Source organism: Anopheles arabiensis, chromosome 3 (genome assembly GCF_016920715.1).
Source record: "Anopheles arabiensis isolate DONGOLA chromosome 3, AaraD3, whole genome shotgun sequence".
Taxonomy (NCBI): Eukaryota; Metazoa; Arthropoda; class Insecta; order Diptera; family Culicidae; genus Anopheles; species Anopheles arabiensis.
In genome coordinates, this window is record NC_053518.1 from 36,054,192 (window position 1) to 36,074,661 (window position 20,470).

Below are 20,470 nucleotides of genomic sequence, written 5' to 3' on the forward strand. Positions count from 1 at the left end.
AAAAGCACCTTAATAAGATCAGGCAAACCACACATACAGACATTCAAAACCGGCATGCAGCAGACGTTAAGCAAGTGTCGTACAATAGAACGTAATATACTTTTGCGTGGAGCTTCGGGCATCTGTAGAAACACATGCATGATATTAAATTTACGAGTTATAAGTATTTTTTAAAGAATAACAAATTATAAAAAGAAATCGATCGTGGGTATAAGGTACACGCGCACAACACTTACACATCACACACACCTATACACAGCTACAATCCCCAATTGCAAGGATTGCTTTCACGCGAAAAGCTCCTTGCGCGTGCGTGTTGGTGTACGGATGCGTTGCGTTTTTGTTTTTTGCTGACGATGGAAGCCCTTTTGGTTAGGTAGTTGATTATGAGCGGCATCCTCCCCCAAGGACGGTCTGGTGGGACAGCTCGAAAGCTGCACCAGACATCCAGGCAGGCTGTCAGCTTGATAAATTATTTATTTAGGATAGCGTTTATCTCGTGTCTTTGTTAAGTTTTTCGGTGACATTCAATGGCCACCTTGTGTTTTCGCTCGTCGTCGTCGTCGTCGTCGTTGTCGTCATCGTGTTCGTCGTCATCGTTGTCGTCGGTCGTTCGTGTTGGTACGCGCGGCACGCTGCACGCATAAGCGCATATATAGAGGTATTACATGTTTTCACTGCGTGTGGTAAATAGGGATTGTATCCCTCCCAATGTTACTTTTGTGTTTTGTGCATTTCGCTCCTTTACTAACGCAAATCGGGTGCAATGCGAGCGACGCGCACGTATCCTTTTGTAGCTGCATCCGCATTTTGTTCAGTCACTCTAGTAGCAGCAACCCACTGGAAGCGGTGTTTTGTTGCGATATGCAAAACGCGTGGGAAGAAAAGCTCGCAAAAGAAAATAAATGAAGAGAAAGGAGAAGAAAGACGTTAGAGAAAGAGAGAGAGAGAGAAAGAGAGAAAAAAACAAACAAACAAAAACCCTAAACAGAATATAGCGCTAAATTTTAATTAAAATTAACGTTACAAATGGTAAAAGAAGAAATAAAGAAAACCAGCCCATACGAAATGGTGGGAGGAAATAGAAATCTCTAACTTAGTGACAGAGATGCTGAAAATCTATTGTTAGTCGAGAATATTTACTAGGATACCGATGAGTTAATGGCATAAGTGAATCACAAAACAACACATACACAAACACACACACACACACACACACGCACACCTATACACAACGACACATTAGACACGCGTACATCCCCAAATACACAGATGATAATGAATAAAACCTTTCTAGTTATAAAACAAACAAAAAACAGAGAAAGCCATGTCGTTGAATAATAAAAGTAAAAGTAATATACACAAAAAAGAGCAGAACAAAACATCAAAGGAATAGAAAACAGCTGAGCAAATGAACTCGCGTACACAGCATAACGAAACACCTTTCTTTGTGTTGCAATACTTCACAATGCAAGCACACGCCTGAACCGTGTGGCGCTTTTCACCTAACATTTCACCCCATAATCAACACACAAACGGCATGCATAAGACATGCGAACACATACAACAAAAAAAACTTAGTTGAAATACCTGTCGCAGGGTAGTGTCGCTTTTCGAAGTCTGTTTAAAAAAAGAAAAGAAAAAACCAAACACACAAACAAACACACATAAACAGATCACGCAATACAAGCAAAGCAAGATTTGCAGCAAGAGAATAAAAAAAAGAGAAGAAAGCAAGCAAACATCCAATACCACATTACTTAATACTATAAACTATAAAACAAAAGAAGCCCAATAAAATTGCAACAAACAAAAAAAAATGATAAAACCAACGTTAGACAAAATTCGAGTAACAAATGAAACAAAAAGAAGAAAAAAACAAAAGAAAACAAAAACAGAAAACAAATAAATGAGAAGAAAACAATTCGAACGCTTTAAGCGGGTGGCGTTTGTACTGCAGCTTTCATTTTCTTTCACACTCCGGACCAGGAGCCGGAAAAGGGGAAAAATGGAGAGGTAAAAAACGGTTAAAGAATAAACGGACAGAGTAAAAGATTAGAAAGAAAAAGAAAATAAAACTAATACAACCTGCTACTCGAGTCGAAGACTTGAATTGAAGATCTATTTAAGACAGACCACCCACCACATTAATAACACAAGAAGTAATCGAATTCGAGGGCGAAAGCAAAAAGGAACGAAAGTAAACCTTAAACAAAAAAAAAAAGAAACAAGCATAAACAATTGAGAGAACAAAGTAAACATTTTTTTCTGTTAGAACACGCAACACGCGAGAGATCTAGCGATTGAATGATTGGAAATGAGGATGAGGATGAGTGGCGCATGGAATGGCCGAGTGGATGGTTCAGAATTGGGAAAGTTTTGCGAGGGAGAAGAAGAAGAGAGAGAGAGAGAGCGAGTGAGTGAATGGGGGGGTGGAGTAGAGAGAAAGGGAGGAGAGAGAGCGAGCGATAGAAAGAAGTGAGAAGGATGGATGAAGGAGCAGAAGAGAGAGAGAGAATGAGAGAGAGAGAGAGAGAGAGAAAGAGAGAGAGAAGGAAAATCACATCACGGTATGGTGTAGAGTGCACGGCGAGGATAGAATCGGAAAATGGAATGTAAAGCTATTAAATCTTTTTAATAAACCAATTATTGAAATAAAGAAGAAAAGTCGGTAGCGACAAACATCTCTGGATTCTATACGGTTGAGTTGGAGCATGCGGGAGGGCCAATCGGGTGCAATTTTCAATTCTATTTGGCTGTCATCCGAAAAAGATAACCATAATTTCAATGAATTGCATGTTAGACTTTATAAAGTAAGTGTTGTAACGTCCGGACTAATATCGCCCACTGTGCACTCAACCCGAACCCCGAACGCAGCGGTATAAACGCATTATACCTTGACCGCTGGAGAACCCGGTGTGCTAGATGAACTGTCATAGAATAAAGCTCTCTTCTTGGCGCGACATTGAACTGAACAGACGTAAGCCACTGACTTCTGCGTATAATTATTTGTGTGCTCTTCCGAATTGTGCTAAATCTTATTAAAACGGCCAATTAACCTTCCGCCAACCGTAAAACGCTTGGTCGTTACAGTGTCTTTTTTTACTAATAAATGTATATTGTTTATTTTTTTAATGAAACAGATCTGATAACATTTTGCTACGCCTTTCTACCGTTGTGGAGTGCTTGCTCTTATTTAGCATCGTTACCGCCTTGTTAATGTCTTAAACATCTCGTCTAACAAGACTGTATCCTGGGTTGTACCGGTTCTCCCAATACACAAACCACAACTCTGTAGTTTAGCTTTTTTATGGTGTGTAGCATCCCATAACACAACCATAATGTTTTATAGCATTGAAAAACGCTTTATGCCGATGCTTCATGCGGTGAAGGAATCAATGTACATTTAATAGAAATTAAATTGTATTTGATTGCTCCACCAAACAACAGTCGGATCGTCCGAATGATGTCTATTTTAGACGGAGTTTTCGATAGTTAACCCCTTACTAGTTGAGTCGTATAGTCAACCAACGAGGTAGTGTAATAGAAAGGAACTCCGGTATTTTGAGGATGCCTCATTTGTCTTGTTTTAGAGAATGTTTGTCAAGGAAGTCTTAAGTATAGTCCTTGTACTGAATATTTTCACAATTTTTTCAGCTAATATTATCACAGTTGTTTGTTTGTTTGTTTTTTTTTTTTATTAAGGCCTGGCCGTATTAACCCCTTTCGAGGAAGTGTATTTTGTTAAACCTGAAAAAAAACCTGTCTATTGTAAGCTGTATTTATTGTGTGGAAGTGGGTGAAATGTTATGATTATATGGAAATATTACTACAGTAGAACGTCGATTATCCGGGCAGTTAATCGATTTGCACGGATAATAGTCCAAGAAATGTCAAATTCATATAAAACATATCAAATTCACTAGTTTTATTATTAATTCACTTTGAATCAATCGATTAAACGTTAGTAGAATAATATATGAATCAATAACTATGGGTTTAACAACTGCTCATGAACAAAAATGAATTTAGAAAATATCACTAGAAAATATTTTCACTACAGAGCTGCACAAAAAACTGGTTGCCCACTTGAATATAGCTGCAAATGTTTGCCGTACGTTTGAACAGCTGTCACATTTATGCGTACGGTTAAGCCGCCCGCCGGTTAATCCGCCCCCGGATAATCGACGTTCTACTGTATTTTGCATAAACGTGTGGATAATTTTAAGATAATCTATATCTAACATAGCTAATAGGTCTCGAACTGGGATGAATGGTGTCTTTTTTAGAGTTTTCACTGATGCAAGGAGTTGATACCTACAGTTTTCGTACGTTTGACACGACCACAGTAAGCGGTCAATGTCATGGTGTCCTATACCACACGGGCACTCTTTTGTCTTAGACAATTCGCTGCGCTGGAGATGAGCGTTTAACCCATAGTGATTTGAAATCAGTCTTGACATAGCCCTGATAAAAGAACGTCCAACCTTCAAGCCTTTAAACCATGGGTTTATATTAACATTCGGTAATATGGAATGACAATGGTGACCAAGATCATCTTCACTCCAGTATTGTTGCCACTTTTCTATACAGTAATGCCTTGGTACCATAAGCACTTCTTGCGGATATATAGGCCAAGCCAAAAAATTATCACAGTTACAAAACTAAAATATGTTTCTATTGAATATGTATTGTATGAAATATACGCTATTTCATTTTTAACCATCAATCAAATTAATACATAATCAATGCTTCTAACTGAATAACAGTCCTGTCGCCGTACATCAGCAAAGCAAAGCAAACAAAAAAGGCAAGGCCAGCATTCAACCATTGGAGCAATGTAGTTTGTATCACATGCTAAACTTTCTTCTCGTGCCGTACACTTACACATATACACACCCACACCCACACACACAAACAAACTCATTCACAGATACACTCAACACAAGATAAATGCATAACGAGGCTGGCCGGAAAGGGTTGCAAGGGGGAAAAGAAGTTTTCACACCACCCTGTACGATGTACTAGGCAGCAGCTGATGAAATATGAAATAAAGGAAAAAAAGTCGAAAAATACACTCACAACAAAAAAACACCGAACGAAGAAGTATGATTTCCTTTACCCCCTTGATGGCAGATGGCGTTTGTGCGGTACTGTCAAAGTCTAGTAGCTGCGTATGCGCAAACAAGGACAGCGTAGCGTGGTGTAGTAAGTAGCCTAAACGAGAAGTGTCGTTGATTAGTGTCAGTGTGCATCAGTTGTGCACCAGTCATGCATTGCTTTGCTACGTTGGGCATGAAAGACATGGTCGCTAAGCATTTTGCTTCTGCTCTAATGGGCAACTGGTGGGAACAAGCTGTAATGGTAAACTTGCCAGTTTTGCTAGTGCATCATGTGTGTAGCGCTACTGAGGTGGTCTACTTAGTACACCGAGCGAACGTAACTAAACAACATGAAGGGCCTCTTTCTATTCTTATCACTCACTGCCCACTGAATAAGTTAAAACAAAACAAAAACTGCAGAGAAAACAAAATAATAGCGTGGAAAAAAGATAGAAACATACAATGAATCGAACAACCGATCTGAAGTGCATGTGGAAAACGAATGCAAACACATGAAGCCACGAAAACGACACGGAAATGCATGTCAAACACAACACACAATCGCTCGAGAAGCGCGAGATATTAGCAAACCAAAAATAACATAACGAACAATGTTACAGAAATAAAAGTAAATAACTATAGTCGACAGTAAAACCAAACGAGCCAATGTCTTCAGTGAATTTATTGTTGCAAATGCGTATAACAACACAACACAAAAAAGAAGGAACTCAAACCACACTGATACAGCACAGAAGTTGAAAACAGAAGTTGTTAAAAGAGCTGAACACTCGAGTTGGAAGTTGAAAACATTCTATGAACTGTTGAGCCGTTGCCATTGGAAACTAAACATCGTTGGCAGGTGTTTATCTTCGCTGATCGAATTCGCGCGCCTACTGCTAGACGAATTTAAATGATTCTTGCACTTTGCTAGAGAAGTCAAGCCCTGCTCCCAGCGGGGGAAAGGAAGTCAGTAGAATACGCATAATGAAAACACAAATGTCCTGCACACCATTGCTGTTCAAACCTTGATCTTGATAATCTTAACCTAACCCATACTGTGTAAACACCGTGTCTCGTAGCTTGCAGCCACCACGCGCGGATATAAGTGTGAGCATGTGTTTTTTCGCATTGTTTGTCAAGCTTAAGCTGCATCCAGCATGCATCCGGCTAGGATTATCTTTGGTTTTTTTTCACAATAATAATAAACAAAAACTTTTACAAAAGCGAAGTGAACGGGACACCCGAAACGTTGTGTTGGTTGATTGATTTGGTGTGATGTGATTCCTTCTGTGGTGGAATTTTGAAATGAAAACGATAAATATTGTACAGTGCTGTGTCATTTGAACTACAATCAACATGTGATTGAACTTTGTTGCTAATTGGAAAAAAATTTAATTGGTAATGGAAGAGATGGCGCAAGGATAAGTGTGACCATCTAATTGGAAAAAACCTGGACTAGATCTTGAAAACGTTAATTTGAACTTGGAGCAAGTCGCTCATGATAATTCGTAACGTACTACAAAAAAACGCAAAATATCGAAAAGCACCTTAATAAGATCAGGCAAACCACACATACAGACATTCAAAACCGGCATGCAGCAGACGTTAAGCAAGTGTCGTACAATAGAACGTAATATACTTTTGCGTGGAGCTTCGGGCATCTGTAGAAACACATGCATGATATTAAATTTACGAGTTATAAGTATTTTTTAAAGAATAACAAATTATAAAAAGAAATCGATCGTGGGTATAAGGTACACGCGCACAACACTTACACATCACACACACCTATACACAGCTACAATCCCCAATTGCAAGGATTGCTTTCACGCGAAAAGCTCCTTGCGCGTGCGTGTTGGTGTACGGATGCGTTGCGTTTTTGTTTTTTGCTGACGATGGAAGCCCTTTTGGTTAGGTAGTTGATTATGAGCGGCATCCTCCCCCAAGGACGGTCTGGTGGGACAGCTCGAAAGCTGCACCAGACATCCAGGCAGGCTGTCAGCTTGATAAATTATTTATTTAGGATAGCGTTTATCTCGTGTCTTTGTTAAGTTTTTCGGTGACATTCAATGGCCACCTTGTGTTTTCGCTCGTCGTCGTCGTCGTCGTCGTTGTCGTCATCGTGTTCGTCGTCATCGTTGTCGTCGGTCGTTCGTGTTGGTACGCGCGGCACGCTGCACGCATAAGCGCATATATAGAGGTATTACATGTTTTCACTGCGTGTGGTAAATAGGGATTGTATCCCCCCCAATGTTACTTTTGTGTTTTGTGCATTTCGCTCCTTTACTAACGCAAATCGGGTGCAATGCGAGCGACGCGCACGTATCCTTTTGTAGCTGCATCCGCATTTTGTTCAGTCACTCTAGTAGCAGCAACCCACTGGAAGCGGTGTTTTGTTGCGATATGCAAAACGCGTGGGAAGAAAAGCTCGCAAAAGAAAATAAATGAAGAGAAAGGAGAAGAAAGACGTTAGAGAAAGAGAGAGAGAGAGAAAGAGAGAAAAAAACAAACAAACAAAAAACCCTAAACAGAATATAGCGCTAAATTTTAATTAAAATTAACGTTACAAATGGTAAAAGAAGAAATAAAGAAAACCAGCCCATACGAAATGGTGGGAGGAAATAGAAATCTCTAACTTAGTGACAGAGATGCTGAAAATCTATTGTTAGTCGAGAATATTTACTAGGATACCGATGAGTTAATGGCATAAGTGAATCACAAAACAACACATACACAAACACACACACACACACACACACGCACACCTATACACAACGACACATTAGACACGCGTACATCCCCAAATACACAGATGATAATGAATAAAACCTTTCTAGTTATAAAACAAACAAAAAACAGAGAAAGCCATGTCGTTGAATAATAAAAGTAAAAGTAATATACACAAAAAAGAGCAGAACAAAACATCAAAGGAATAGAAAACAGCTGAGCAAATGAACTCGCGTACACAGCATAACGAAACACCTTTCTTTGTGTTGCAATACTTCACAATGCAAGCACACGCCTGAACCGTGTGGCGCTTTTCACCTAACATTTCACCCCATAATCAACACACAAACGGCATGCATAAGACATGCGAACACATACAACAAAAAAAACTTAGTTGAAATACCTGTCGCAGGGTAGTGTCGCTTTTCGAAGTCTGTTTAAAAAAGAAAAGAAAAAACCAAACACACAAACAAACACACATAAACAGATCACGCAATACAAGCAAAGCAAGATTTGCAGCAAGAGAATAAAAAAAAGAGAAGAAAGCAAGCAAACATCCAATACCACATTACTTAATACTATAAACTATAAAACAAAAGAAGCCCAATAAAATTGCAACAAACAAAAAAAATGATAAAACCAACGTTAGACAAAATTCGAGTAACAAATGAAACAAAAAGAAGAAAAAACAAAAGAAAACAAAAACAGAAAACAAATAAATGAGAAGAAAACAATTCGAACGCTTTAAGCGGGTGGCGTTTGTACTGCAGCTTTCATTTTTCTTTCACACTCCGGACCAGGAGCCGGAAAAGGGGAAAAATGGAGAGGTAAAAAACGGTTAAAGAATAAACGGACAGAGTAAAAGATTAGAAAGAAAAAGAAAATAAAACTAATACAACCTGCTACTCGAGTCGAAGACTTGAATTGAAGATCTATTTAAGACAGACCACCCACCACATTAATAACACAAGAAGTAATCGAATTCGAGGGCGAAAGCAAAAAGGAACGAAAGTAAACCTTAAACAAAAAAAAAAAGAAACAAGCATAAACAATTGAGAGAACAAAGTAAACATTTTTTTCTGTTAGAACACGCAACACGCGAGAGATCTAGCGATTGAATGATTGGAAATGAGGATGAGGATGAGTGGCGCATGGAATGGCCGAGTGGATGGTTCAGAATTGGGAAAGTTTTGCGAGGGAGAAGAAGAAGAGAGAGAGAGAGAGCGAGTGAGTGAATGGGGGGTGGAGTAGAGAGAAAGGGAGGAGAGAGAGCGAGCGATAGAAAGAAGTGAGAAGGATGGATGAAGGAGCAGAAGAGAGAGAGAGAATGAGAGAGAGAGAGAGAGAGAGAGAAAGAGAGAGAGAAGGAAAATCACATCACGGTATGGTGTAGAGTGCACGGCGAGGATAGAATCGGAAAATGGAATGTAAAGCTATTAAATCTTTTTAATAAACCAATTATTGAAATAAAGAAGAAAAGTCGGTAGCGACAAACATCTCTGGATTCTATACGGTTGAGTTGGAGCATGCGGGAGGGCCAATCGGGTGCAATTTTCAATTCTATTTGGCTGTCATCCGAAAAAGATAACCATAATTTCAATGAATTGCATGTTAGACTTTATAAAGTAAGTGTTGTAACGTCCGGACTAATATCGCCCACTGTGCACTCAACCCGAACCCCGAACGCAGCGGTATAAACGCATTATACCTTGACCGCTGGAGAACCCGGTGTGCTAGATGAACTGTCATAGAATAAAGCTCTCTTCTTGGCGCGACATTGAACTGAACAGACGTAAGCCACTGACTTCTGCGTATAATTATTTGTGTGCTCTTCCGAATTGTGCTAAATCTTATTAAAACGGCCAATTAACCTTCCGCCAACCGTAAAACGCTTGGTCGTTACAGTGTCTTTTTTTACTAATAAATGTATATTGTTTATTTTTTTAATGAAACAGATCTGATAACATTTTGCTACGCCTTTCTACCGTTGTGGAGTGCTTGCTCTTATTTAGCATCGTTACCGCCTTGTTAATGTCTTAAACATCTCGTCTAACAAGACTGTATCCTGGGTTGTACCGGTTCTCCCAATACACAAACCACAACTCTGTAGTTTAGCTTTTTTATGGTGTGTAGCATCCCATAACACAACCATAATGTTTTATAGCATTGAAAAACGCTTTATGCCGATGCTTCATGCGGTGAAGGAATCAATGTACATTTAATAGAAATTAAATTGTATTTGATTGCTCCACCAAACAACAGTCGGATCGTCCGAATGATGTCTATTTTAGACGGAGTTTTCGATAGTTAACCCCTTACTAGTTGAGTCGTATAGTCAACCAACGAGGTAGTGTAATAGAAAGGAACTCCGGTATTTTGAGGATGCCTCATTTGTCTTGTTTTAGAGAATGTTTGTCAAGGAAGTCTTAAGTATAGTCCTTGTACTGAATATTTTCACAATTTTTTCAGCTAATATTATCACAGTTGTTTGTTTGTTTGTTTTTTTTTTTTATTAAGGCCTGGCCGTATTAACCCCTTTCGAGGAAGTGTATTTTGTTAAACCTGAAAAAAAACCTGTCTATTGTAAGCTGTATTTATTGTGTGGAAGTGGGTGAAATGTTATGATTATATGGAAATATTACTACAGTAGAACGTCGATTATCCGGGCAGTTAATCGATTTGCACGGATAATAGTCCAAGAAATGTCAAATTCATATAAAACATATCAAATTCACTAGTTTTATTATTAATTCACTTTGAATCAATCGATTAAACGTTAGTAGAATAATATATGAATCAATAACTATGGGTTTAACAACTGCTCATGAACAAAAATGAATTTAGAAAATATCACTAGAAAATATTTTCACTACAGAGCTGCACAAAAAACTGGTTGCCCACTTGAATATAGCTGCAAATGTTTGCCGTACGTTTGAACAGCTGTCACATTTATGCGTACGGTTAAGCCGCCCGCCGGTTAATCCGCCCCCGGATAATCGACGTTCTACTGTATTTTGCATAAACGTGTGGATAATTTTAAGATAATCTATATCTAACATAGCTAATAGGTCTCGAACTGGGATGAATGGTGTCTTTTTTAGAGTTTTCACTGATGCAAGGAGTTGATACCTACAGTTTTCGTACGTTTGACACGACCACAGTAAGCGGTCAATGTCATGGTGTCCTATACCACACGGGCACTCTTTTGTCTTAGACAATTCGCTGCGCTGGAGATGAGCGTTTAACCCATAGTGATTTGAAATCAGTCTTGACATAGCCCTGATAAAAGAACGTCCAACCTTCAAGCCTTTAAACCATGGGTTTATATTAACATTCGGTAATATGGAATGACAATGGTGACCAAGATCATCTTCACTCCAGTATTGTTGCCACTTTTCTATACAGTAATGCCTTGGTACCATAAGCACTTCTTGCGGATATATAGGCCAAGCCAAAAAATTATCACAGTTACAAAACTAAAATATGTTTCTATTGAATATGTATTGTATGAAATATACGCTATTTCATTTTTAACCATCAATCAAATTAATACATAATCAATGCTTCTAACTGAATAACAGTCCTGTCGCCGTACATCAGCAAAGCAAAGCAAACAAAAAAGGCAAGGCCAGCATTCAACCATTGGAGCAATGTAGTTTGTATCACATGCTAAACTTTCTTCTCGTGCCGTACACTTACACATATACACACCCACACCCACACACACAAACAAACTCATTCACAGATACACTCAACACAAGATAAATGCATAACGAGGCTGGCCGGAAAGGGTTGCAAGGGGGAAAAGAAGTTTTCACACCACCCTGTACGATGTACTAGGCAGCAGCTGATGAAATATGAAATAAAGGAAAAAAGTCGAAAAATACACTCACAACAAAAAAACACCGAACGAAGAAGTATGATTTCCTTTACCCCCTTGATGGCAGATGGCGTTTGTGCGGTACTGTCAAAGTTCAGTAGCTGCGTATGCGCAAACAAGGACAGCGTAGCGTGGTGTAGTAAGTAGCCTAAACGAGAAGTGTCGTTGATTAGTGTCAGTGTGCATCAGTTGTGCACCAGTCATGCATTGCTTTGCTACGTTGGGCATGAAAGACATGGTCGCTAAGCATTTTGCTTCTGCTCTAATGGGCAACTGGTGGGAACAAGCTGTAATGGTAAACTTGCCAGTTTTGCTAGTGCATCATGTGTGTAGCGCTACTGAGGTGGTCTACTTAGTACACCGAGCGAACGTAACTAAACAACATGAAGGGCCTCTTTCTATTCTTATCACTCACTGCCCACTGAATAAGTTAAAACAAAACAAAAACTGCAGAGAAAACAAAATAATAGCGTGGAAAAAAGATAGAAACATACAATGAATCGAACAACCGATCTGAAGTGCATGTGGAAAACGAATGCAAACACATGAAGCCACGAAAACGACACGGAAATGCATGTCAAACACAACACACAATCGCTCGAGAAGCGCGAGATATTAGCAAACCAAAAATAACATAACGAACAATGTTACAGAAATAAAAGTAAATAACTATAGTCGACAGTAAAACCAAACGAGCCAATGTCTTCAGTGAATTTATTGTTGCAAATGCGTATAACAACACAACACAAAAAAGAAGGAACTCAAACCACACTGATACAGCACAGAAGTTGAAAACAGAAGTTGTTAAAAGAGCTGAACACTCGAGTTGGAAGTTGAAAACATTCTATGAACTGTTGAGCCGTTGCCATTGGAAACTAAACATCGTTGGCAGGTGTTTATCTTCGCTGATCGAATTCGCGCGCCTACTGCTAGACGAATTTAAATGATTCTTGCACTTTGCTAGAGAAGTCAAGCCCTGCTCCCAGCGGGGGAAAGGAAGTCAGTAGAATACGCATAATGAAAACACAAATGTCCTGCACACCATTGCTGTTCAAACCTTGATCTTGATAATCTTAACCTAACCCATACTGTGTAAACACCGTGTCTCGTAGCTTGCAGCCACCACGCGCGGATATAAGTGTGAGCATGTGTTTTTTCGCATTGTTTGTCAAGCTTAAGCTGCATCCAGCATGCATCCGGCTAGGATTATCTTTGGTTTTTTTTTCACAATAATAATAAACAAAAACTTTTACAAAAGCGAAGTGAACGGGACACCCGAAACGTTGTGTTGGTTGATTGATTTGGTGTGATGTGATTCCTTCTGTGGTGGAATTTTGAAATGAAAACGATAAATATTGTACAGTGCTGTGTCATTTGAACTACAATCAACATGTGATTGAACTTTGTTGCTAATTGGAAAAAAATTTAATTGGTAATGGAAGAGATGGCGCAAGGATAAGTGTGACCATCTAATTGGAAAAAACCTGGACTAGATCTTGAAAACGTTAATTTGAACTTGGAGCAAGTCGCTCATGATAATTCGTAACGTACTACAAAAAAACGCAAAATATCGAAAAGCACCTTAATAAGATCAGGCAAACCACACATACAGACATTCAAAACCGGCATGCAGCAGACGTTAAGCAAGTGTCGTACAATAGAACGTAATATACTTTTGCGTGGAGCTTCGGGCATCTGTAGAAACACATGCATGATATTAAATTTACGAGTTATAAGTATTTTTTAAAGAATAACAAATTATAAAAAGAAATCGATCGTGGGTATAAGGTACACGCGCACAACACTTACACATCACACACACCTATACACAGCTACAATCCCCAATTGCAAGGATTGCTTTCACGCGAAAAGCTCCTTGCGCGTGCGTGTTGGTGTACGGATGCGTTGCGTTTTTGTTTTTGCTGACGATGGAAGCCCTTTTGGTTAGGTAGTTGATTATGAGCGGCATCCTCCCCCAAGGACGGTCTGGTGGGACAGCTCGAAAGCTGCACCAGACATCCAGGCAGGCTGTCAGCTTGATAAATTATTTATTTAGGATAGCGTTTATCTCGTGTCTTTGTTAAGTTTTTCGGTGACATTCAATGGCCACCTTGTGTTTTCGCTCGTCGTCGTCGTCGTCGTCGTTGTCGTCATCGTGTTCGTCGTCATCGTTGTCGTCGGTCGTTCGTGTTGGTACGCGCGGCACGCTGCACGCATAAGCGCATATATAGAGGTATTACATGTTTTCACTGCGTGTGGTAAATAGGGATTGTATCCCCCCAATGTTACTTTTGTGTTTTGTGCATTTCGCTCCTTTACTAACGCAAATCGGGTGCAATGCGAGCGACGCGCACGTATCCTTTGTAGCTGCATCCGCATTTTGTTCAGTCACTCTAGTAGCAGCAACCCACTGGAAGCGGTGTTTTGTTGCGATATGCAAAACGCGTGGGAAGAAAAGCTCGCAAAAGAAAATAAATGAAGAGAAAGGAGAAGAAAGACGTTAGAGAAAGAGAGAGAGAGAGAAAGAGAGAAAAAAACAAACAAACAAAAAACCCTAAACAGAATATAGCGCTAAATTTTAATTAAAATTAACGTTACAAATGGTAAAAGAAGAAATAAAGAAAACCAGCCCATACGAAATGGTGGGAGGAAATAGAAATCTCTAACTTAGTGACAGAGATGCTGAAAATCTATTGTTAGTCGAGAATATTTACTAGGATACCGATGAGTTAATGGCATAAGTGAATCACAAAACAACACATACACAAACACACACACACACACACACACGCACACCTATACACAACGACACATTAGACACGCGTACATCCCCAAATACACAGATGATAATGAATAAAACCTTTCTAGTTATAAAACAAACAAAAAACAGAGAAAGCCATGTCGTTGAATAATAAAAGTAAAAGTAATATACACAAAAAAGAGCAGAACAAAACATCAAAGGAATAGAAAACAGCTGAGCAAATGAACTCGCGTACACAGCATAACGAAACACCTTTCTTTGTGTTGCAATACTTCACAATGCAAGCACACGCCTGAACCGTGTGGCGCTTTTCACCTAACATTTCACCCCATAATCAACACACAAACGGCATGCATAAGACATGCGAACACATACAACAAAAAAAACTTAGTTGAAATACCTGTCGCAGGGTAGTGTCGCTTTTCGAAGTCTGTTTAAAAAAAGAAAAGAAAAAACCAAACACACAAACAAACACACATAAACAGATCACGCAATACAAGCAAAGCAAGATTTGCAGCAAGAGAATAAAAAAAAGAGAAGAAAGCAAGCAAACATCCAATACCACATTACTTAATACTATAAACTATAAAACAAAAGAAGCCCAATAAAATTGCAACAAACAAAAAAAAATGATAAAACCAACGTTAGACAAAATTCGAGTAACAAATGAAACAAAAAGAAGAAAAAAACAAAAGAAAACAAAAACAGAAAACAAATAAATGAGAAGAAAACAATTCGAACGCTTTAAGCGGGTGGCGTTTGTACTGCAGCTTTCATTTTCTTTCACACTCCGGACCAGGAGCCGGAAAAGGGGAAAAATGGAGAGGTAAAAAACGGTTAAAGAATAAACGGACAGAGTAAAAGATTAGAAAGAAAAAGAAAATAAAACTAATACAACCTGCTACTCGAGTCGAAGACTTGAATTGAAGATCTATTTAAGACAGACCACCCACCACATTAATAACACAAGAAGTAATCGAATTCGAGGGCGAAAGCAAAAAGGAACGAAAGTAAACCTTAAACAAAAAAAAAAAGAAACAAGCATAAACAATTGAGAGAACAAAGTAAACATTTTTTTCTGTTAGAACACGCAACACGCGAGAGATCTAGCGATTGAATGATTGGAAATGAGGATGAGGATGAGTGGCGCATGGAATGGCCGAGTGGATGGTTCAGAATTGGGAAAGTTTTGCGAGGGAGAAGAAGAAGAGAGAGAGAGAGAGCGAGTGAGTGAATGGGGGGTGGAGTAGAGAGAAAGGGAGGAGAGAGAGCGAGCGATAGAAAGAAGTGAGAAGGATGGATGAAGGAGCAGAAGAGAGAGAGAGAATGAGAGAGAGAGAGAGAGAGAGAGAAAGAGAGAGAGAAGGAAAATCACATCACGGTATGGTGTAGAGTGCACGGCGAGGATAGAATCGGAAAATGGAATGTAAAGCTATTAAATCTTTTTAATAAACCAATTATTGAAATAAAGAAGAAAAGTCGGTAGCGACAAACATCTCTGGATTCTATACGGTTGAGTTGGAGCATGCGGGAGGGCCAATCGGGTGCAATTTTCAATTCTATTTGGCTGTCATCCGAAAAAGATAACCATAATTTCAATGAATTGCATGTTAGACTTTATAAAGTAAGTGTTGTAACGTCCGGACTAATATCGCCCACTGTGCACTCAACCCGAACCCCGAACGCAGCGGTATAAACGCATTATACCTTGACCGCTGGAGAACCCGGTGTGCTAGATGAACTGTCATAGAATAAAGCTCTCTTCTTGGCGCGACATTGAACTGAACAGACGTAAGCCACTGACTTCTGCGTATAATTATTTGTGTGCTCTTCCGAATTGTGCTAAATCTTATTAAAACGGCCAATTAACCTTCCGCCAACCGTAAAACGCTTGGTCGTTACAGTGTCTTTTTTTACTAATAAATGTATATTGTTTATTTTTTTAATGAAACAGATCTGATAACATTTTGCTACGCCTTTCTACCGTTGTGGAGTGCTTGCTCTTATTTAGCATCGTTACCGCCTTGTTAATGTCTTAAACATCTCGTCTAACAAGACTGTATCCTGGGTTGTACCGGTTCTCCCAATACACAAACCACAACTCTGTAGTTTAGCTTTTTTATGGTGTGTAGCATCCCATAACACAACCATAATGTTTTATAGCATTGAAAAACGCTTTATGCCGATGCTTCATGCGGTGAAGGAATCAATGTACATTTAATAGAAATTAAATTGTATTTGATTGCTCCACCAAACAACAGTCGGATCGTCCGAATGATGTCTATTTTAGACGGAGTTTTCGATAGTTAACCCCTTACTAGTTGAGTCGTATAGTCAACCAACGAGGTAGTGTAATAGAAAGGAACTCCGGTATTTTGAGGATGCCTCATTTGTCTTGTTTTAGAGAATGTTTGTCAAGGAAGTCTTAAGTATAGTCCTTGTACTGAATATTTTCACAATTTTTTCAGCTAATATTATCACAGTTGTTTGTTTGTTTGTTTTTTTTTTTTTTTATTAAGGCCTGGCCGTATTAACCCCTTTCGAGGAAGTGTATTTTGTTAAACCTGAAAAAAAACCTGTCTATTGTAAGCTGTATTTATTGTGTGGAAGTGGGTGAAATGTTATGATTATATGGAAATATTACTACAGTAGAACGTCGATTATCCGGGCAGTTAATCGATTTGCACGGATAATAGTCCAAGAAATGTCAAATTCATATAAAACATATCAAATTCACTAGTTTTATTATTAATTCACTTTGAATCAATCGATTAAACGTTAGTAGAATAATATATGAATCAATAACTATGGGTTTAACAACTGCTCATGAACAAAAATGAATTTAGAAAATATCACTAGAAAATATTTTCACTACAGAGCTGCACAAAAAACTGGTTGCCCACTTGAATATAGCTGCAAATGTTTGCCGTACGTTTGAACAGCTGTCACATTTATGCGTACGGTTAAGCCGCCCGCCGGTTAATCCGCCCCCGGATAATCGACGTTCTACTGTATTTTGCATAAACGTGTGGATAATTTTAAGATAATCTATATCTAACATAGCTAATAGGTCTCGAACTGGGATGAATGGTGTCTTTTTTAGAGTTTTCACTGATGCAAGGAGTTGATACCTACAGTTTTCGTACGTTTGACACGACCACAGTAAGCGGTCAATGTCATGGTGTCCTATACCACACGGGCACTCTTTTGTCTTAGACAATTCGCTGCGCTGGAGATGAGCGTTTAACCCATAGTGATTTGAAATCAGTCTTGACATAGCCCTGATAAAAGAACGTCCAACCTTCAAGCCTTTAAACCATGGGTTTATATTAACATTCGGTAATATGGAATGACAATGGTGACCAAGATCATCTTCACTCCAGTATTGTTGCCACTTTTCTATACAGTAATGCCTTGGTACCATAAGCACTTCTTGCGGATATATAGGCCAAGCCAAAAAATTATCACAGTTACAAAACTAAAATATGTTTCTATTGAATATGTATTGTATGAAATATACGCTATTTCATTTTTAACCATCAATCAAATTAATACATAATCAATGCTTCTAACTGAATAACAGTCCTGTTGTTGTGTAATTTATGCCATTTTTATTAAAATGTTCTCGATTTTTAATACACTTTGTGTTTGAAGGCTTTATAATAATTTTTTTTTATATTTTCTTATAGTAAAAAATCTTACACTCATTTCAAACTGCCAGCCGGACAGAACCAATGCATTTTTAATTGAAGATCTTTCACAAAGAAACAAAAAACTGCCCTTCATTGGTCTCACACTTTCTCGGAAACAATATTTCCATAATTGCTCTATTTCCACTGGTAAATAGTACGCCCGCCGTTGTGTGCAAATAAAACGAACGCTCAAAACCAACAACCAGGCAACCGATTAAAATGTTCCAGCTCAGGGGGAAAGAGTGAGGAACGATACGGCACCCGGCTCCGAGCGTTATCTTTCGTTTAACCTCTCACTAGCCCACACACCCAAGCCAAGCCCACAATCATTTGGTCCATTCCCTTCAACCGCCGCCTTTCCCCAACGCAGTTCGCAGGTAGTAATTACCAACATCTCTAAACTGAACGCAATCTTCGCCCTATCTCCAGCACCATCAAAGACAAACGAAACACCCAGCCCAGTTAGTTCCTAGCGAGGCGATGGGTGCGAATGAGAGTATGAGTGAAAATGTTGCGCACCCGTTTTCTTTCATTTCCACTGGTCACTTTTTTGCCTGCTGGCTTTCGAGCATTCGTGGCGATATGTTTTTCATCAACGTTGTTGCTTTCTGCCGTGTTCTTGCCTTGCGGGGAAGCGCGCCAAGAGATGGCCGGTAGGGGAGGCATATGCATCGAATTGAAATCATTAATATTTTATTGAAAGCATATTTGTTGCAATGTGGTAGCGTGGGAGCGGCAAAGAGAAAGAGAGAGAAAGGATGCAAAACGTGAGGAAAAGTCCTCCCGGTAGTCGGAAGTAAAACATGTGCAGTGCATTAGAGATTTATGCTCGGCTACGGGTTCCCCCCTGTGTCTTTTAAGCCAAGTCCAGCACTCACAGCCGGGTTGGAAGAATCTGGGCTTGGATAAACAGCGCACCGAGTGGTAAGTATTTGCACAACAGTCGGCCAAGTAAATACCGCCAATGATTAGCTTGTCTGCAAATGGAGAAATAATCCTTCGCTTCGTGCTGATGGGATGTGCTCCAGTTTGCTGCAGAGACTAGGGATTGAGCAAAACAAGAAAAAATAAGGGACTTTCCACCGTATTTCCAGGCTGGACATGAGTGCTGGGCGTGGGCTTACCACGGGGGAGCAAACATTGGCCCATTCGGTTATGCCGGGACCATTGTTTTAATTTCAATTTCTTTCGTTGCATTGCAAATGGAACCACTTTTTCTGATGTTGTCGTGCAATGTTTCCTGCAACACAACTGCAGTGGTCATCATAGGTGATGGCTTTTCACTAAAACGTCGTTGAAGGCTTTCTTTTGCTATTTACATTAGTCTTTTCCTAGGCCTGCAGGACCTTTCCATAGAGTGTTTTGATGTGTAAGATTATTATTCTAGTTCAAAGTACTTGCTTATCAAAGTCTTGTGTGTGTGTGTGTGTGTGTGTGTGTGTGTGTGTGTGTGTGTGTGTGTGTGTGTGTGTGTGTGTGTGTGTGTGTGTGTGTGTGTGTGTGTGTGTGTGTCAGTGACGTATTTATGAGTTCTGGGGCCCTAAGCAAAATGATTTGGAGGCCCCCATTTATCATGGTTCTTGTCTATGCATCACTTTCATTTGTATATACCTCACTTCGATTTTAGTATGCCTTTTGCTACTTGTCGTGCTCGCAACGATTGATTATTATTATACGTGGTCCAAATTGAAGAAAAGTAAATAAAAAACTGTTCTTTAAACAATTCAAGTTATAATAACAATCAAATTAATTTGTGCATTCAAGTAAGTTTTTAAATGAATTCAAATGAATAAAAAATATGCTAGGGGGATTACAAATTTTTATGCATTTCTGCATATGCATTAGAATATTTATTGATTTATTCAGAAATTAGCATTATTTTTAATAGTGCATATATCTTTCTATTCCTAGCAAATCACAAGTTCAGCTAAATATTTTTACGTCTTACTTTACTAATGGCGAATTCTTTTAAAATTTTGTCCGTATCAAGATGGTTCAACAAATCCTGCTCTACATATAAAACTGCAAAATCGTTCAATTTAGCTTCTCCTAATGAGTTTCTCAAATAATACTTAATTCGCTTCAATGTTGAAAAAGATCTTTCTGCGGATGCGATTGATATTGGAATAGTCAAGAAAATTTTAAATAATATTTCAATATTCGGGAAAGTGCATGACATATTTTTTTGTTATTTTTTACATTTCTTCGATGTCCAGGTCTGAGTTTTTAATCAAAGAATCCTGATCTTTCATAAAATGTAAATAATGTTCTAATTCATCATCAACCATTTCAATTTCAATATCATCAT